This window comes from Bubalus kerabau, chromosome 5 (assembly GCF_029407905.1).
Source record: "Bubalus kerabau isolate K-KA32 ecotype Philippines breed swamp buffalo chromosome 5, PCC_UOA_SB_1v2, whole genome shotgun sequence".
NCBI lineage: Eukaryota > Metazoa > Chordata > Mammalia > Artiodactyla > Bovidae > Bubalus > Bubalus kerabau.
In genome coordinates this window covers 105,572,766-105,591,998 of record NC_073628.1, presented here as the reverse complement: position 1 = coordinate 105,591,998, position 19,233 = coordinate 105,572,766, and the positions used below count along the sequence as shown (strand labels likewise).

At 44.9% G+C, this 19,233-nt stretch overlaps 1 protein-coding gene across 3 annotated transcripts in view; it reads right to left on the bottom strand.

Moving 5' to 3' along the window:
* The window catches only part of GNB1 (G protein subunit beta 1), an 85,028-nt gene that overhangs the window by 39,065 nt on the left and 26,730 nt on the right, over positions 1-19,233 (bottom strand). The window contains exon 2 of one of the 3 annotated variants that reach the window (XM_055582493.1): positions 989-1,037. The exons of the other annotated variants lie outside the window; for them this stretch is intronic. The gene's annotated coding sequence lies outside the window, so the exon portion shown is untranslated. The remainder of the gene's footprint in view (positions 1-988; positions 1,038-19,233) is intronic. 3 annotated transcript variants of the gene reach the window in all.

The following is a 19,233-nucleotide window of genomic DNA, read 5'->3' as shown; positions in this document are numbered from 1 at the left end:
TCAAATCACTTGCTTTTGTACTGGGTTGTTTTCTTAACACTGAATTTTAAGAGTGCTTTACTTATTCTGGACACAAGTTACCCAGAAGACATGTGATCTGTTAATATTTTCTGTGGCCTGTCTTTTCATTCTCTTCAGTGTCTTAGAAGGAGCAGGCATTTTTAAATTTGTCGACAAGTCCAATTTAAAAATGCTCTTTTTAATGGACTGTGTCTTTGATGTCACTAAGAAATCCTTGCCTCAGAATTCCCTGATCCCTGGCTGGGGAACCAAGATCCCACAAGTTGCATGGTGGCCAAAAAAAGAAAAAGAAATCCTTGCCTAACCTGAAGTCTCAATGACTTTCTATGTTTTCGTGGAGAGGTTTTCTAGTATTAGGCTTTACGTTAAGTTCTATGATTCATCTTGTGTTAATTCCTGACTGTGGTGTCAACTTCACCTTTTATATATGGATACCCAATTGTCCGAGCACCTAACTCATTCAATTTAGTTTTGCTTTCTAATTTTAAATTATTTCAACTTGCAAAGAGTTTGAAGAAAAACATAAAGAACTGGATGCCTTCGCCTAGTTATCCCGAACAACTGGGACACTTTTGCTTTATCTCTCCCACCTCATACAAACGTACTGGAGTTTTTTCTGGATTTCATGGCTTCACCTTCAATCTAGATCATCAGCTGGTACTCCAACTAAGACTTGATTACAAAGGGGCTCTCCCACTTTCTCCTGGAAAAAGTTGGAGAAATACTGCTCTTGTCCAGAATGTGGACCATCAACTCCAGAATCTCACCCCTCTATGATGAACAATGGAGGGAGCTCTGGAAGAAAACATCTTTCTCTGGATCAGTCTATTCTGAAAAACCAACACTGGTTTAAAAAAAGAGATGGGCAAAACTATAACAAAAACCAGGTTCTTAAAAAGAAAAAACCCTGAAGAAATGTAAAGATTCTACTCTAAAAACTGATAAAATCAAATTATATAAAAATTACCTTAATTCAGAAGTGCTGCTGGTCTGTTCTCCCAAACATGTAAAATTCTCTGCAACAGAGAAAAGGCTGTATTTGCATTGATTAAGGTTGTGAGGCACAATATTCCATACACTTTAAGAAGCCATGAATCCGCCCCTTCCCTGTCACCATTTCTTTCCCCCAAATCACTGAACAGTACTTTGTATTAACAGCGTTAAGTTCTTCACTGTGGAAAAGACAGATGATCTCAATTTCTTAAAAAACAAACAAACAAACAAAACCTTAAAAATGCCTCAGGGAAAATACGTTGAATTAAACTGAAAAGAATCAGGGGGAAGGGGTGTTACCAGAAAAATTACAGCAACAACAAAAACAGAAAAATCACTGTAATTTAAGACACTTCTAAGATTAACCTCCCCCAGAAGATCTTATGTGACTGTCCCCTCAGTGCAGGCAAATCCACCTGGACAGACACCCTGCCCACCCCTCCAGCCCACTCCAGCTGCCTCGGTACCGTCCAAAACAGACCTCCTGTCCAGGACGCCAGAGCACAAGACATGGCAATAAGTCTCCAGACCTGCCTTTCATCATACTGCAGCCAGTACAAAAATAAATTTCATTCTAGATTTCTTTGGAAATACGTGCTTGTTCTTTCCCAGAAACTAAGTTTCAATACATTTTAAAATGCTCTGGTAATCTCTCTAAATGACACTATCTAGAAGGGCCACTTTGGGATGTTTCGCAGGTTATCTCCTGTCTAGTGATCAATTCACTATTATGTTTACAAACTCCCATACATGCATCTAATCTGGGCACTGGGACAGGCATCAACAAGCTGAAATGTCCCCCAGCTGAACTGTGAATTCTAAGGCATTTATTTAACAAAACAGTTTTACTGTTGAATTATGCTGCATATGTTATAAGCAAGCACATACTACTTATCCAGCAATAAAAGTTAAGTATGGAAGAAACAGTGTGGGGATTCCTCAAAAAGTTAATCACAGACCCACCACACGACCCAGCAATTCTACTTGTAGTTATATACCTGAAAGAACTGAAAATAGGTACTCAGTCCCCACACGTAAATGTTCACAGCAGCACTAGTCACAACTGCCAAAGGTAGCAGCAGCCCAAATATCAGCAGATGAACAGATAAACAAATGAGGACCAGCCACACAACGGAACCTTGTTCATCCAGAGAACAGAATCAAGTGCTGATACATGGACAACACCTTGAAAGCATTACGCTATGTCAAGAAGCCAGACACAAAAGGTCACACACTGTATGATTCTGTTTATGTGAAACACCCAGAACAGGCAAACCCACGAAGACAGAAGGCAGGGGTTGCAGGGACTCTGCACAATAACAAGAACACAGGCTCCTCCTGGGGAGATGAAGGTGTTCTGAAATTAGGGAGACGCAGTGGCTGCACAGCTCTGTGAATTACTAAAATGCCACTGACTGTCCACTTCAAAATGGTTTTGTTTTACGAATTTTACCTTGGATGGGAGGAGGAAAAAGCGCTGTTAAAGGTGCATGGAAAAACAAAAGCAGGGACTTCCCTGGTGGCCCAGTGATGGAGGCTGCACTGCCACTACAGGAGGCAGGGGTTTTGATCCCTGGTGAGGGAACAAAGGCCCCACATGCCTTGGAGGCAAAAAGATCAGAGAGAGGGAAAAGAAAAAAAAACCCAAACCAGCAGGTATGGAATAAGAGGGAGACAGGGTAGACTATGGCTCACCCTCACAAACCTACTGAGTGGAGCTCTGAGGAGTGGGCACCGAAGGCTTCACCCAGACATCAAATTTAAAACAGGGGAACGCAATCTTGGCACAACTGACTTTTGAGACTGGCTTGTTCTCTGTGGTGGGGGCTGCCCCACCTCCTGGGAGGTATTCAGCAGCTGGCTGGCCCTGGTACCCCTTCCGCAGCTGTGACAACCCCCAATCTCCAGACCCCACTAGTTGTTCCACGGGAAGAGCAATACTGGTCCCAGGTGACAGCCACTCCTTCAGGGTGACTGCTGCCCTCAGCTGGATCTCCAAATGCAAGTCCTCTCAGGGATTTTTCACATCAAGAGACAGGAAGACAAAAGTATAGAATAGTCAAAAAAATGTATCACAGTTTGATCTAATTCAAAGGCCTAGACTGTCTTGTGCCCAAAGAATGAAACAAAGTTCAAGTTGCCTATCCTGTGGGAGCCAGAACATTAACCCTCTAGCTACAGAGGGTGCCGAGAGCACCTCTGAACCCTTCCCATTCCCACCCCACTGCCCGAGATTCACAGGGAGTGCTGCCCAGACTCATTTCTGGCTGAATACAAGACCCAAGTGTGGGTCTTCTTCTGACTGCCCAGCCCATAGAACCCAGTAGAGGGAACAAGACCACAGTCTCAGACAGCAGCATATATTCAGTTCAGTTCAGTTCACTCAGTCGTGTCCAACTCTTTGTGACCCCACGGATTGTAGCATGCCAGGCTTCCCTGTCCATCACCAACTCCTGGAGCCTACTCAAACTCAAGTCCATTCAGTCGGTGATGCCATCCAACCATCTCATCCTCTGTCGTCCCCTTCTCCTCTGTCGTCCCCTTCTCCTCCTGCCTTCAATCTTTTCCAGCATCAGGATCTTTTCCAGTAAGTCAGTTCTTCGCATCAGGTGGCCAAAGTATTGGAGTTTCAGCATCAGTCCTTTCAATGAATATTCAGGACTGATCTCCTTTAGGATGGACTGGTTGGATCGCCTTGCAGTCTAAGGGACTCTGAAGAGCCTTCTCCAACACCACAGTTCAAAAGCATCAATTCTTCGGCATTCAGCCTTCTTTATAGTCCAACTCTCACATCCATAAATGACTACATGATCCTAAACCAGAAGCACCACTTTTACAGGGAATCAGACAAACAGGGATTTAAAAAACCAAAGTCTACATTTTTCAAAGCTACCACACTGACCAGAGGCAAAAGGCACAGTGGTGGGTGAGCCACACCTTGAAACCCTAAGAGCCCAGCACCTAAGAGCGCTCCACCGAGCCTGGCTGACAGGCTCACAGGGGAGGGCGGAGCACACAGCACAGTCAGAAGGAAGTGTGGCCCCTGGGCAGCAGGGGGGTGTGTGGACACTACAGTTAAGCCCACCGGGGGGGGGGGGGGTGCGGCTGCAGAGGGGCGGTAAGGGGTGACATGAGCACATGCTGAGTATTTCTTCTTTAATCTTTTTAGAAAGCAATCCAGTTAGAAAGAGAAGTTGGAGGAAAATACAAACATAAACTTCAAGAAAAAGGCTCCAACATTTAAAGATCAACTTTTAGTCAAATTTAAAGTATGTAAAATAAAATTCAAATCATAGATTTACCAATGTAAACACACAACTGTAAAGTCAATTTTACAAACAAACCAAACATTTTTAATACCCCAAATAAACAATGCCTCGCCAACCCTGACACTGCTTTTAGACAGTCTTCCGCTGACCAGCAGCGAGCCTCCAGGAAGAGGGGTGTGAGCCCTGTGTCCCTCCCTCTGGTCCTCTGTGGACGGGCCACTTATGTAAACCTGTGCAGCACAAAGTTTCCAGACCACTCCCTCGCAGGGACAGACAGCTGCACACCACACCCCTCCCAGCTCTGGTTTTGGAAGTCAAATCCCTTGAACATCCATTCGCTCAACAAATAAATTTCCATGCCTGTAATGTGAGACAGTGTGCCAGACACTGAAAACACAGGCAACAAAACCCATGTGTGCCGCCTACCTGGGTCCTGCTACATGCAGAGAAGCAAGCGTGAGAAACTATCCCACGGGGCACAGGACCAACACAACTAGACTAACGGCCCGGAGCAGAGAGGCCACTGCACAAAAGCGAAGGGCTGGGGACTCAGCCGTTCTCAGGGCCACAGACACCTGGTTCCCTTAGTCAAGGTGCTCGACTGCCAAAGTGTACTAGGCTAATATCCTCAGAGCAGATTTTCGAAGATGGAATTATTATTATTGTGTCAAAGATTAGGCAGTTAAACAGTCTTGATAAGATCAACTAAGCCGATGTTTTGATTCAGTGTAGTTGTTAATTTAGCAATATTAAATATCTGTGACGAACTTCTTTGTACATATTCTAGTACATCATGAGATTTTAAGTACCAAATACTAGTAATTGTTTGATTATTGTTTTTTTCAGTATTTTTCAAAATCTAAAACCCAAACCCTCTACAGAGACACATTTAGAGAATTCCTTTACTGATGACATTGAACTTTCAGATCAAGGAAAGGTCCTGGGAATGACTCCTCCTACATCCAACACAACCCCAAGACAGCAAGAGCACACAGGTGCCTGGTTTCTTCTCTGCGGCTCTGAGTACCCACACCTGGCCAGAACAGACATGAGGGCACTGAGGAGCCCTTAGCTGCCCTATGTGAACAGTCATGCACTGTCACAAACTCTGAGGTGTCCAAGTCCTACTGGTGGCACTGAGAATATGACACACACACCCCTTCATCTTTCTAAAACCCAGAACAATCCAGTCCTTACAGTTCTGCAAAAAGGACTGGGCACTTGTACGAGACAAAGCAAACTTCTCAGTTCTGATTAATTCTCTAACGCAAAACTGTTCTGAAGAGTGGGAAATGATAATGTGAAGAAGGTCCCCTAGCCAAATTTAGGAATAAGTCTGAGGGTAAAAAGGAATAATAACTATAACAGAATATATCTTACTGGAAAAAAAAAAAGAACACCCATACACAATAATACTCAAATAATAGATAAGACACAAGAGGTAAAGCTTTTTACAGGAGACTACAAGATGTAGCAGCCCTCAGGAGACATGACAATGAAGTGTCCAACACTTGAACTTGGTTAAACCCTGAATTTAAAAAAGGGCATGAAGACATTCTGAAGAAAACTGAGGAAATTTAAATGTGGACTGGATTTGGCATCACTGAATCCATGTTCAGATTTTGGGATAACTGTAAAAGAACATCCTTGTTCTTGGGACAGGCTGAAGTTGTCGAGATAAAGTATCATGACACCTACAACAATCAAATGGTTCACCAAAAAGCACACAAAGAAAACGCTGCTGCTGCTACTGCTAAGTCACTTCAGTCGTGTCTGACTCTGTGTGACCCCATAGACGGCAGCCCACCAGGCTCCCCCATCCCTGGGATTCTCCAGGCAAGAACACTGGAGTGGGTTGCCATTTCCTTCTCCAAGGCATGAAAGTAAAAACTGAAAGTGAAGTCACTTAGTCGTGTCCGATTCTTCACGACCCCATGGACTGCAGCCTACCAGGCTCCTCCATCCATGGGAGTTTCCAGGCAAGAGTACTGGAGAGGGGTGCCATCACGTTCTCCAAGAAAATGTTACAAGTTACTAAATCTTGGTGCAAGTACAGAATGTTCACTGCTCCATTTAGCGTCAAAAGTTATGCAAAACTAGGTGTGTGATACAATCGATATTTATTATAGAAAAACTTCAAGCAAGGGATTTAATCAACATGTATTTGAATTATTCACGGGCTTCCCTGGTGGCCCAGATGGTAAAGAACCTGCCTGCAAAGCAACAGACCCGGGTTCGATCCCTAGGTTGGTAAGATCCCCTGGAGGAGAAAATGGCTACCCACAGTACTCTTGATTGGAAAATCCCATGGACAGAGGAACCTGGAGGGCTATAGTCCCTGGGGTTGCAAAGTTCAGACATGACTGCACAACTAACACACAGAGTGCTCAAGTGATCAGCTTAAACTCTCTCCCCAATATTTAGCAGGATGCAAAAATAAAAACTCTCCTTCAACTGTTAAACAAATAAAAAAAATTCAGTGGCTCAGTGGTCAAGATTTCACCTGCCAATGCAAGTTCAATCCCTGGTCCAGGATGATCCCACACGCCTCAGGGTAACTAAGCCCGTGTACCACAACTACCGAAGCCTGCGCCCTGGAGCCCATGCTATGCAGCAAGAGAAGCCACTGCGATGAGAAGCCCGAGCACTGCGACTGGACAGTCCACCTGCCACTGCAGAAAGCCCGCACAGCAACAAAGACCCAACACAGCCAAGAATAAATGAATAAAAATAACATTAAAAAAAAAAAAGCTGGGGGAGGGAAATACTACGGCCAACCAAACCATAGATTTAAAAACACACCCTTGCACTGATCAAATAAAAGATGAGATTACTTGAAGATAAAGTCAGAAAATAACATTTTATAACTATTTTTAAAAATTAAAAAGAAAAAAATTTTTTCACTGACCAATATAGTTAAGAAAGAGCTTCTGTAGCAGCTGGAAAGCTTGGCACAATAATACGTTCATGATTTAACGGCTCAATCAATGGCATTTTAAGAGTGTACATTTTTAAAAAGATGAATTAATACTTATAGTCTTTCATATTTCATTAATTTTTCGTCATTTTCTCGTGTTTTAAGTGCTATTTTTCTCAGGCTGGCTAGAGGTTTATCAATTTGAATTTTTCAAAGAACCAATTTTCAGTTTCACTGACTTTCTCTACTGTGTTTCTACGTTCACTTCCACATAATTCTGCTCTTTTCATTATTGTCCTCTTTTCTGCTTGTTTGAAATCGATCTGCTCTTCTAAATTTCTTCTTGCAGTAGAAGTTTAGACCGGTAAGACCACTGTTTTCTGTAGTCAGCATTTAATTCTTTATACTTCCCTATAAGCACTGCTTTCACTATGCTCCACAAATGCTGGTATGCTTTGTTTTCGCTTTCATTCAAATTAAAATATTTTCAAGTTTCCCTTATGATGTAATCTTTGCTGAATTTACAAATATTTGGGGACTTTCCAGACAGTGTTCTGTTACTGGTTGCTAGTTTAACTTCACTGTAAAGCCCCCGACGGCTCCAACCGCTGGGTCCTTTTCGAGTCCGGCCAGCCTGTAGAACACTACCAGCCACACGTCGCGGTGAGGTGTTACCGTGACGTGTCAGGAGTCTCATGTCCACACCATCATTCCTGAGCAGTGTGAAAATGAAAGAACGTGCTGGGCTGCCATTCCCACCGTCAGAGTCTGGGGTGAGCCAGCTCCGTGTGAAGGTGCAAGGGGCGCCCAGGAATGCCTGTGATGCTCCAACCAGAAACAGATCTGGCTAACTCCAGCTGCCGAATAAAAAACTTCTAACCATGTTCAGCTAGTTTTTAAATTATCCTTTATTTTCTTGCGTTCATTAAAAGCCTCAAAAAAAAAGTCACACTTCACTGTGGTTTCCACATGTGACAATAAATCTCTTTGGGGAAAAGTTATGAGGAAAAGTACTTATTTTTTGCAGAAGGGTGGTAACCTGTCCAATATGACCTGCAGAGCTCCAACTTTCTCCCAATTTAGGTCTGCCTAGGAGAACAGCTCAAATGTTTGCAATAAAAGAGTAACTTTACCAACAAGCACAGCAGTTAACTACTGAGCATTTAACACATTCTTGGAGGACGAGCTATGGAAATATATAGCCAGGGATACATCAGTGAGGAAAAATGAATAAAAACAGCAATATGCTTGGAGCACAACTATACCACCACCTCTTCCTGGCATTGATCATTTCCTCCTGGAACTATCTCAATCTCCAGGCGGAAAAGACGCACCATGGGCCAAGCACAATGAATGAAAAGATACTGCTATCAAAATACATCGTATTTCAGAACACCAGAGGCAGGACCCTCAAAGTTTCCACATGGAGCAAACTGGTGCTACACAGGATCAAGAGTCGGCAGCATCTTACTTCCCAACAGCAACACTGGAAACTGGGAGAAAACAGTGCTGTCTTGAACTAACTCCAAGCAAAAATCATACACTCAAAGTCCAGGAAGAGACTAGAGGACATTTTCCCCCAAAAGTGGAAAAAATGAGAAAGATGTCACAACTGGAACTTAGGAGATCCAGATGAGACACAATCTTCTCCTCCATCCTCTTCTGGCCTCAGGTTCGGGGGTGAATGTGCTCTGTCATAGTGACATCCGGAAGCGCTGACCCCCAGGCATGCATGTGGGTCTCAGGAACCACTCTAAGCACCACATCTGCAGTGTACCCTTTATGTTATGGACAACTAAACCGATATAGAGTCTACGCCCCCAAACTAGATTTCTAATGTATGTCTGCGAAAAAGATATAGATCAAAAGGTTAATCAACCATAAAATTTATCAAATAACTATTATGCACCCAATGCTATGTTGCTAAGTACTTTATAGCCATCCGATTAACTCCTCAGCAATGCAACGAGTGCGTACTGCTATCATCCTTCCTTTCGCATTTCAATTCTACAAAATTACAGAAAAGATACCTAAGGCAGAGGAAGGTCAGTAACTGGGCTCAAAGCTGCACTAAGACCAAGGGTCAGAGCTGGTGTGACACTGGGCAACTGGATTTGAGCCCAGGGGCTTACCCTGACGCAATACTTACTGTCATTTAAAAACAAGTCTGTGTGCAATTTTTAAAAGAAAATCAGATAGAAATTAAATGTGTTCCTCTGCTCAGAATGTCCTTGCCCTCTCTTCCCCTCTGCCAGGAAACAACACTCGACCTCGAGACAGAGCTGATCACATCCCCCTGACCACCACGCTCCCCAGCCACCTGGCTCGTCCAGTTCTCAGACCACTGTCGCGCTGACCCCAAGAGGCAGTACCTTGGATGGTACCAAGCCTTCATGGCTGCTCTGGAGGGAAGGGGCCTGTCAGCTTACAAACCAAGTTCCTAAGAGCTGCCCCAACTGCTCCTCTTCCAAAACCTGGTCTCAGGACTGTCCCAGGCTCCCCCTCACCCCAGTCAGAGCTGACCACACCAAGGACAAGTACCCTCCGGCTAACGTCAGACCAAACTGTGTTCCCTGATGCTGTGGAAATAGAGGCAGCGAGTGGGACATGAACCTGAGGCCTGTGACAACCCACCCACCACGGCTTGGACTAAGCGGCAAAAAGAGCAGCAACACGGACACATGGGAGGGGCACACTCCCCACGGTTCCTGTCCTGTCCCAGGGCTTCTGCATTCCAGACTTATAAAGTGCTGGCAAGTCAGGCCATGACCTCTTTCCTCATTTTATGGCTTCGCCAAAAATGTCTCTGAAATTCCCACCTGTCTTAGCCTCCAATCACATAACCCATGCCTCCCACCTGGGTAATGGCAACCGCAGACCTTGGTTCCCTTACTTGACTTGTATGAGCAACACCCGGCATGCCAGTCACCTCCTGCTCCCTGAACACCAGATGAGGGGACCCTGCTCTCCTGCTGCCCCTCCTCCCTGCTGCGCCCTTTCCTGACTGCACCCCAGATCCTGCACTCTCAGGCTCAATCCCATCACAATCACAGGCTTGCCTTTCCAAACCCCCTGACAGTCCATTCCCCACCCTCTTCAGCACAGAAAACCCTGCCCCAAGCTGCCACCCAATCCCACCGATCTCCCTTTCTCCTACCCTTGACTCACTCCCACTGCTGGCCTCCTTCCAGCTCACAGTCTTCATGGAGCCTACTATTAACTCACTCCCCAGCCATCTCTTTTCCTCTCCAACCATCTTATTCATCATCACCTGATTTAACTCTCTAAGGGAGAGCTCTGACATCTGACTCCTATGGAAGAAAGCTGAAAGGGCTTGTACCATTCAAGGTGCTTGTACCCACCACACATCCGGGCACCTTCGCCAGGACTCAGATTCAGTGAGTCTGAGTATGGCCAAATACATGGACACAAACACTCCGGTGAACTTGGGTCTCTCTGCCAGATCTGAACCATGATCCTGACCATTAGTCCTTCACAAAGAAATCTGAGAAACATGAATGTGTTCTTCCCTTGAAGAGTTAGAGACAAATTTTAAAAAGATATTCCCCCACATTCAAGAATAGGAACCTGCTTCCAAAACTTCCAGGCTGAAGACATGAGCATATTTCCTACAAACATGGAAAGCACTATGAGCTGAAGTGTCTCTGAAGCCACTGTGACTTACAAGGGGGCCTGGAAGGGGGCAAGGACAGACTCTGCGCCTTCAGGCGGCCCAGAAGCCGGCAGTGCTCTGCACTGTGCAGCTCAGCCGACGTCTGTATGGATCACATGGTCGCTGTCAGAATTGCATTCTGCAAACCCAGCCCCTTGCCGGCGCCAGTTCAGGCCAGACTGAGGCAGGAGCACTTACAGGCAGACTGCTTGACTGCGCTTGGAGATGCTGCGTTTTCTTACAAATGAAGGGTTGTGGCAGGCCTGCCCATGTTGAGCAAGTCCATTGGTGCCATCTGCCCAACAGCATTTGCTCACTTTGTGTCTCTGTGTCACATTTTGGAATTCTTGAAATATTTCAAATCTCTTAATTATTACTGTATTTGTCATGGTTATCAGTGATCCCTGCTGTTACTAATTTGACTCACTGAAGGCTCAATGGTCAGCACTCTTTAGCAGTGAAGTGTTTCTCATTTCAGGTCTGCACAGTTATTTAGAGAGCACGCTATTGCACACTTAGTGCACACTTGCAGTGCACGGCAAACACAACCGTCACGTGACTGGGAACCAACCAGAGTTGTGCGGCTTGTTTTACTGAGGGAGCAGGACCGAGCCCAGAGGAACCCCTAGCTGAGCCTGTACTTCCAGTTTGAAAACATACAGCCACACTGTCCAGCAGCACTGAAGCAGGACGGAAGCTGTAAACTGTTTACAGAACCTCTGGCAATGAATGGTCTATGAGCCTTCATTCACGCACTCAACACAGCTCTGCCTGCTGCCAAGCACTGAAGCAAGGGGTCCACACACCAACCTGCTCCAGCACTCAAGGCTCTCACCTGCATAAACTAAACCCTGCTGGACACAGACAGGGATAGACACAGTAACTTTGTTTTCCCCACTCCTGAATGTACTCCAATTGCTATCCCTCTCTTAAATGCAACCTTGTTGATACAAAAAAGTTCAGTCATCAAAAAAAGGGGGGAAAGAGTGGGGAGGGAGAAGGGGATCACAGAAAAGAAGTGGAAACACAGCAAAGAAACAGGCATCAAAAATCTGTTTCAAGAAGGATCTATACACACCATACACATATCATTTTGGTCCCAGACTTTCCTTCCTAATTAAACTTTAAGCAAGCAAACACTCAAGATAGAACTCTTTGATTAAAGAATCATTAGTCGTAAGAATTCACCAAGAAGCTTACTGAATATAAGAAAACCAAGCTATAAAAATCAAAGTTCCATCCAAGTTATTCATTTATTACGAATGATTAACAAGTAAATGACATAAATAACTCCCCTCCCCTCACAGGAGTAATCAACACTCAGCCACTGTGCTTAAGTCCAGGGTAAGGAAAGCACTCCTTGGAGAGAAGCTGGCATTTCCCTGGCCATGACAGAAGGGCGAGGGCAGATCTTTGCACATAACTGGATGCTGTGAGCTCCTGACCTACAAGAGTTAAGTGAGGACACATAATTTCAGAGACCTGAGAGGAGAAGTGTCTGCACACGCGTAGCCTGGCCCAGGGGCGGAGTCACCAGACTCTTCACCCTACTCTTGGTGCCAAAGAGTCTGGCATCAAGGGGCCTCCCAAATATTTCTTTAACATTTGTTCACTCTTTTCTTTAGTGCACAGTATTTCCTCCTCCCAGTCATACTAATGTAGTAATTAAAAGTTTGGTGAAACACGGTGTGATCAAGAATGTAAATTCTGACAGTTATTTTTCTTTTACAGCCAAAAATAACACTGGGGCTTCCCTGGTGGTAAAGAATCCTCTTGCCAATGAGGGGACATGGGTTCGATCCCTGATCTGGGAAGATCCCACATGATGCAGAGCAACTAAGCCTGTACACCACAACTACTGAGCCTGTGCTCTGGAGCCCGGGAGCCGCAACTACTGAAACCCGCGCACCCTAGAGCCCCTGCTCCACAAGAAGCCCCTGCAATGAGAAGCCTGCACACTGCAACCAAGAGGGGGCCCCACTCCCCGGAGCTAGAGAAGACTGCACAGCAACAAAGACCCAGGACAGTCAAAAATAAAATAAAGTTATATTTCAAAGAAAGAAAAATTACATTAATTCAGAAAGAAAGGGAAAAGATTCACATACTGTTGAGCCTTTTGAGGGATGTGTCCTGGAAAACAATGACACAATGAAGACGTTCAAGAAAACCGGGTTACATGAACAGTATATTCTGACTTTTAATCATTTCGTATTTTCATATATTATCAGTTCAGTCGCTCAGCTGTGTCTGACTCTTTGTGACCCCATGGACTGCAGCATGCCAGGCTTCCCTGTCCATCACCAACTCCCGGAGCTTGCTCAAACTCATGTCCATCAAATCAGTGACGCCATCCAACCATCTCATCCTCTGTAGTCCCCTTCTCCTGCTTTCAATCTTTCCCAGCATCAGGATCTTTTCCAGTGAGTCAGTTCTTCGCATCAGGTGGCCAAAGTATTGGAGTTTCAGCTTTAGTGTCAGTCCTTCCAATGATTATTCAGGATGGACTGGTTGCATCTCCTTGCAGTCCAAAGGACTCTCAAGAGCCTTCTCCAACACCACAGTTCAAAAGCATCAATTCTTCGGCGCTCAGCTTTCTTTATATATAGTTCAACTCTCACATCCATACTTGAATACTGGAAAAACCATAGCTTTGACCAGATGGACCTTTGTTGGCAAAGTGATGTCTCTGCTTTTTAATATGCTGACTAGGTTGGTTATAACTTTTCTTCCAAGGAGCAAGCGTCTTTTAATTTCATGGCTGCAGTCACCATCTACAGTGATTTTGGAGCCCCCCCAAAATAAAGGCTCTTACTGTTTCCATTGTTTCCCCATCTATTTGCCATGAAGTAGATATACCATCTACTTATACTATCTACTTAATATTATCTACTACATATATTATCACTGGATAAATAAATACATTGTCCAATTACCTGTGCTATTTGTCAACGGGGGGGAAAAAACATAAAGGAAAAAAGAACTCTGACATTATTAAGAACTACATCTTTTAGGAAATGGTTAATTCTAGATACGAAAAAATGACTCGACTTCCCTTACCCTCAATCCACTACAAGGTTTAACTGGTCTAGTCAAGGCTCTTTTGTTTGCCAAGAAGAGGGAAATTCCCATGGGAAATGGAGGGATCCGACAGGTCCCAGGACAAGAAGCACAACCGGCTCAGGGTGTGGCACTAGACTCGAGACACAGGATCCAGCGCCTAGTGACTGGCTCCTGGTGACCCTTCTAAAGTTTGTCCGGGTGCACTTTCCCTATCTTTCACCCTCTCTCTTAACTTGTGCATGGTCCAAAGCTGACTGTAACTTCACACCCCAACCACCCACCAGTGTCAGCTGTGTCTGTCTGTGGCCCAGGAGGGGACAGCTGCCCCTGAGATGGGAGATAAAGTTTGCCTAGAGGAGAACACAGGTTGAACAAAAAAGACTAGTGTCTTTAATACAGTAACACATTTCTCCCTGCAAGTTACATAAGCTGTATCTCTTCTCTCTGGTACCATTTAACTAGTTGGCAAAGAGGAGTCATAACGTATCATACATAAACCCAAATATATACAGCAAGTAATAATTTGGTTCTCAAAAACTTACAGTCAACACATGCAGCCCTAAAAGAAAAAAAAAATCTGCAGAATCTCTTTAATATTTTTCTTTAAAGCACCATGGCTGTCCCTGCTGTCTTACCAATTACATGTCAAGAACAGGAGAAAGGGTCATGGCCAGAATCAGGGCATCTAACAAAGACAGACACTGTTATCTTGATAAATCATTTATATTTTCAGTTCATTTGTCACAACTGTCAAGAAAAATTGCAGGCTACCGAAGGTTCATTTTTAAGTTCCTTATATGATAAATTTCATTTTTCCCATAAAACACACATTATAAATGTCGGTAAAACCTCTTTATATTTGACACCACTAGTTTTCCTACAGGTCTTTCAACTTCCCCTCTGGGGAAAGACAGCCTAGAATGACTGAAATTTGATTCCTGGAGAGGAAAAGGTCCTGCCTTCCACATTCACCTGGCTCCTCCAGGGGATAAGCCCCTTCTCCTGGAAGCCTCCAAGTACCAAAGCTGCAGGGATTAGTTCAAGCAGACTGTGAGCTATTAAAACCGCAGTACTTAAACTGCATGGAAAGATGCCGCAAACTCCCAGGTTGTAAGACAGTTTGAAGTTGAGACAAGCACAGAGAAACATGACAGGAGACAGACACCATGGAAGCGGCTAGCTCGAGACGGTTCACATATCCAACAGCAGGTGGCGCTACAGCCTTTCTGATGACGTCACATCCTTACAAAGCTGGGTTTCCGCGGTTGCTTGGAGAAAATAGCACTGCCCAAGAATCCAGGAGGACCAGGAAACAAAGACAGCCGTGTCCTGGCAGATTCTGAGTGTGAGAAGCTATACTGCCCATTGGCTAACAACAATGGTTTGTAGTTGCTGTTCATCTGCTAAGTCGTGTCTCTTTGCAACCCCATGGACTGCAGCACACCAAGCTTCCCTGTCCTTCACCATCTGGAGTTTGCCTAAACTCATGTCCACTGAGTCAGTGATGCCATCCAACCATCTCATCCTCTGTTGCCCCTTCTGCTGCCTTCAACCTTTCCCAGCGAGTCAGCTCTTCGCGTCAGGTGGCCAAAGTATTGGAGCTTCAGCATCAGTCCTTCCAGGGAATATTCAAGGTTATTTCCTTTAGGATTGACTGATCTGATCTCCTTGCAGTCCAAGGGACCCTAAAGAGTCTTCTCTAGCATCACAATTCAAAAGCGTCAATTCTTCAGCACTCAGCTTGCTTTATGGTTAAGAATAAAATAAAAAAAAGTCTCGTCCAATTTATGGGTATTACATTCTCAAAGGGCTATAAGTTCTTTTTTTTTTTAATTTATTTATTTATTTGACTGTGCTTGGTCTTAGTTTCAGCATGTGGGATCTAATTCCCTGATCAGGGATTGAACCTGGGCCCCCCATATTGAGATCATGAAATCTTAGCCACTGGACCACCAGTGAAATCCCCTCAAAGGGCTATAAGTTCTTAAGACATAAATACTTATGTTGGACCTAAGGTCTCAATGCAAAGAAATAGATGAAAACAATAGAATGGGAAAGACTAGAGATCTCCTTCAAAAAATTAGAGATACCAAGGGAATATTTCATGCAAAGACAGGCTCAATAAATGACAGAAATGGTATGGAACTAACAGAAGCAGAAAATATTAAGAAAAACTGGAAAGAATACAAAGAACCACACAAAAAAGACCTTAATGAAATGGATAACCACAATGATGTGGTCACCTACAGCTGGACATCCTGGAGGGTGAAATCAAGTGGGCCTTAGGAAGCATTACCACAAACAAAGCTGGTGGAGGTGACGGAATTCTAACTGAGCTACTTCAAATCCTAAATGATGATGCTGTGCAAGTGCTGTACTCAATATGCCAGCAAATGTGGAAAACTCAGAAGTGGCCACTGGACTGGACAAGGTCAGTTTTCATTCCAATCCCAAAGAAAAGCAATGCCAAAGAATCTTCAAACTACCGCACAATTGCACTCTTCTCACCTGCTAGCAAAGTAATGCTCAAAATTCTCCAAGCTAGGCCTCAACAGTACATGAACCGAGAACGTACATGAACCAAGAACTTCCAGATGTTCAAGCTGGATACAGAAAAGGCATAGGAGGCAGAGATCAAATTACCAACATCTGCTGGATCACTGACAAAGCAAGAGAACTCCAGAAAAGCATCTACTTCTGCTTCACTGACTATGCCAAAGCCTCTGACTATGTGGACCACAGCAAACTGTGGAAAATTTTTAAAGAGATGGGAATACCAGACCACCTTACTTTCCTGCTGTGAAACCTGTATGCAGGTCAAGAAGTAACAGTTAGAACCGGACATGGAACAACTGACTAGTTCCAAACTGGGAAAGGAGTACATCAAAGCTGTATATTGTCACCCTGCTTATTTAACTTACAAGCAGAGTACATCATGGGAAACGCTGGGCTGGATGAAGCACAAACTGGAATTAAGACTTCTGGGAGAAATATCAATAATCTCAGATATGCAGATGACACTACCCTTATGGCAGAAAGTGAAGAGGAACTAAAGAGGTTCTTGATAAAAGTGAAAGAGCAGAGTGAAAAAGCTGGCTTAAAACTCAACATTCAAAAAACTAAGATCATGGCATCCGGTCCCCTCACTTCATGGCAAATAGATGGGGAAACAATTGAAGGGTGGCAGACTTTATTTTCTTGGGCTCCAAAATCACTGCAGATGGGGACTGCAGCCATGAAATTAAAGGATGCTTGCTCCTTGGAAGAAAAGCTATGACCAACCTAGACAGCATATTAAAAAGCAGAGTCGTTCCTTTACTAACAAAGGTCCATACAAAGCTATGGTTTTTCCAGTGGTCATGTATGGATGAGTGTTGGACTATAAAGAAAGCTGAGCACCGAAGAACTGGAACTTTTGAACTGTGGTGTTGGAGAACTTTTGAGAGTCCCCTGGACTGCAAGGAGGTCAAATCAATCAATCCTAAAGGAAATCAGTCCTGAATGTTCATTGGAAGGACTGATGCTGAAGTTGAAGCTCTGTTACTCTGGTCACCTGATGCAAAGAACTGACTCACTGGAAAAGACCCTGATGCTGGGAAAGATGGAAAGCCAGAAGAGAAGGGGACAACAGAGGATGAGATGGTTGGGTGGCATCTCCAACTTGATGAACATGAGTTTGAGCAAACTCTGGGAGTTGATGATGGACAGGGAAGCCTGGTGTACCGCAAGAGTTCATGCGTTCGTAAAGAGCTGGACACAACTGAGCGACTTAACTGAACTGAAGGACTCAATAAAGGAAACTTTTAGGTATTTACTTTAGCCTGGGGCATTGTGAAAACCCCAGGGACACTAAAGGTGCCATGAACTGGGGAGTCTCTGCATGAAGACTCAAGTCTGGGCCACAGAGCAAAGTGGAGGGGATGAGAGGGAGGGGAGGCAGAACAGCAGGGAGGGGTGCCCCACAAACCACCACTGTGGCCCCACCTCCACCCAGAGCCTCACCTGGCTCTCTGTCCCCCTGCTCTAGGTATGGGCTGTAAAACTGGACAATAACCATAAATTCACCAAGAGTAGGAATTCATCAAGAAGTGACCTCCTAATCTTTGTGTTCCCGAAACAACACCCAAGAGGAACTCAGTAACTGATTACTGGAGGGCACATCCCAGGGCAGGTGGGACACGTATCCTGAGGGACGCACAGGTGGCCCTGAGGACAGGTGTTCACGGGGAGCTTCCATTCCTGCAGGGAGACAGGAGCTGGTGCTGCTGAGGGACCCGGGAGATGGCGTTTAGGCCAGACCCTGCAAGTGGCACAGAGAGCATCAGAAACACTCACCAGAGAAGGCCCAGGATGCAATACTTGTGCGGTATCCTGCCCAAACACAAAATCTATATCTATCCCTGAGAAAGCCCAGACAGACCCAAAGAAGGGTCATTCTCCAGGACAACCAGCCTGCACTCCTTAAAATGTCAAGGGAAAGAACAACAAAGGCAGGCTGTTTCTGATTAAAAAAGAACAGACCTGACCTCTAGATGTAACATTTGTTCCCGGACTGACTTGATCCAGACAGGGAGGAACAGCTGTAAAGACAGTATGGGGACAACCAAAGAAACGTGGAGAAAGTAGACGGCTATCAGTGTTCAACTTACTGATTTTAATAGCTGAACTGTACTTATATAAAAATATGTCTGTGTTCTCAAAACATATGTACTGAAGTATTTAGTGGTAACGGGGGAAAAGTGATATAAATTCTGCACTCTACTTCATGATATATGTACATTTGTTTTAAAATGCAGTGGCGTGTGCACTAGGAGAGTAGGCACACAGGGCCTAGCTGGCAGCAAGGAGCACATCCTCCATCGGGTGGCAGCTGGAACCCTGCAGCCCCCTTCTGGCAGCACCCCCCAAGCCAGGCCCTCATGGGGGGGGGAGGTGACCTTAGAAGTGCAGTGTTCCTCGAAGAGGCCTGGGGGGACAGGAGGCAGTAAGGTGCTGGGCCCTCTCCCTGGTTCACTACCCACTGTTGTAAAGAAAAACTTTTGTTTTTCTGGAAGTTGATGGAATGAGCCTAGCAGAGAGAGGAAGAAACTAAGGAGAGCTCAGTGGAGGAAACAGGAATCACCCCTCGGCAATTTGCAGAAAGACACAGGCAGAGGCGCCCAAGGCCATGCAGCGCCCCCATAGCTCTGCCGTGCACCAGCCCCATGCCAGGCCTCACCTGGCTGAGGTGTCCTGGGCCTGCAGGGTGCTGGGCCATGCCTCCCACAAGTTGCAACAACTCCGAATGTCCTTCCCTGCCA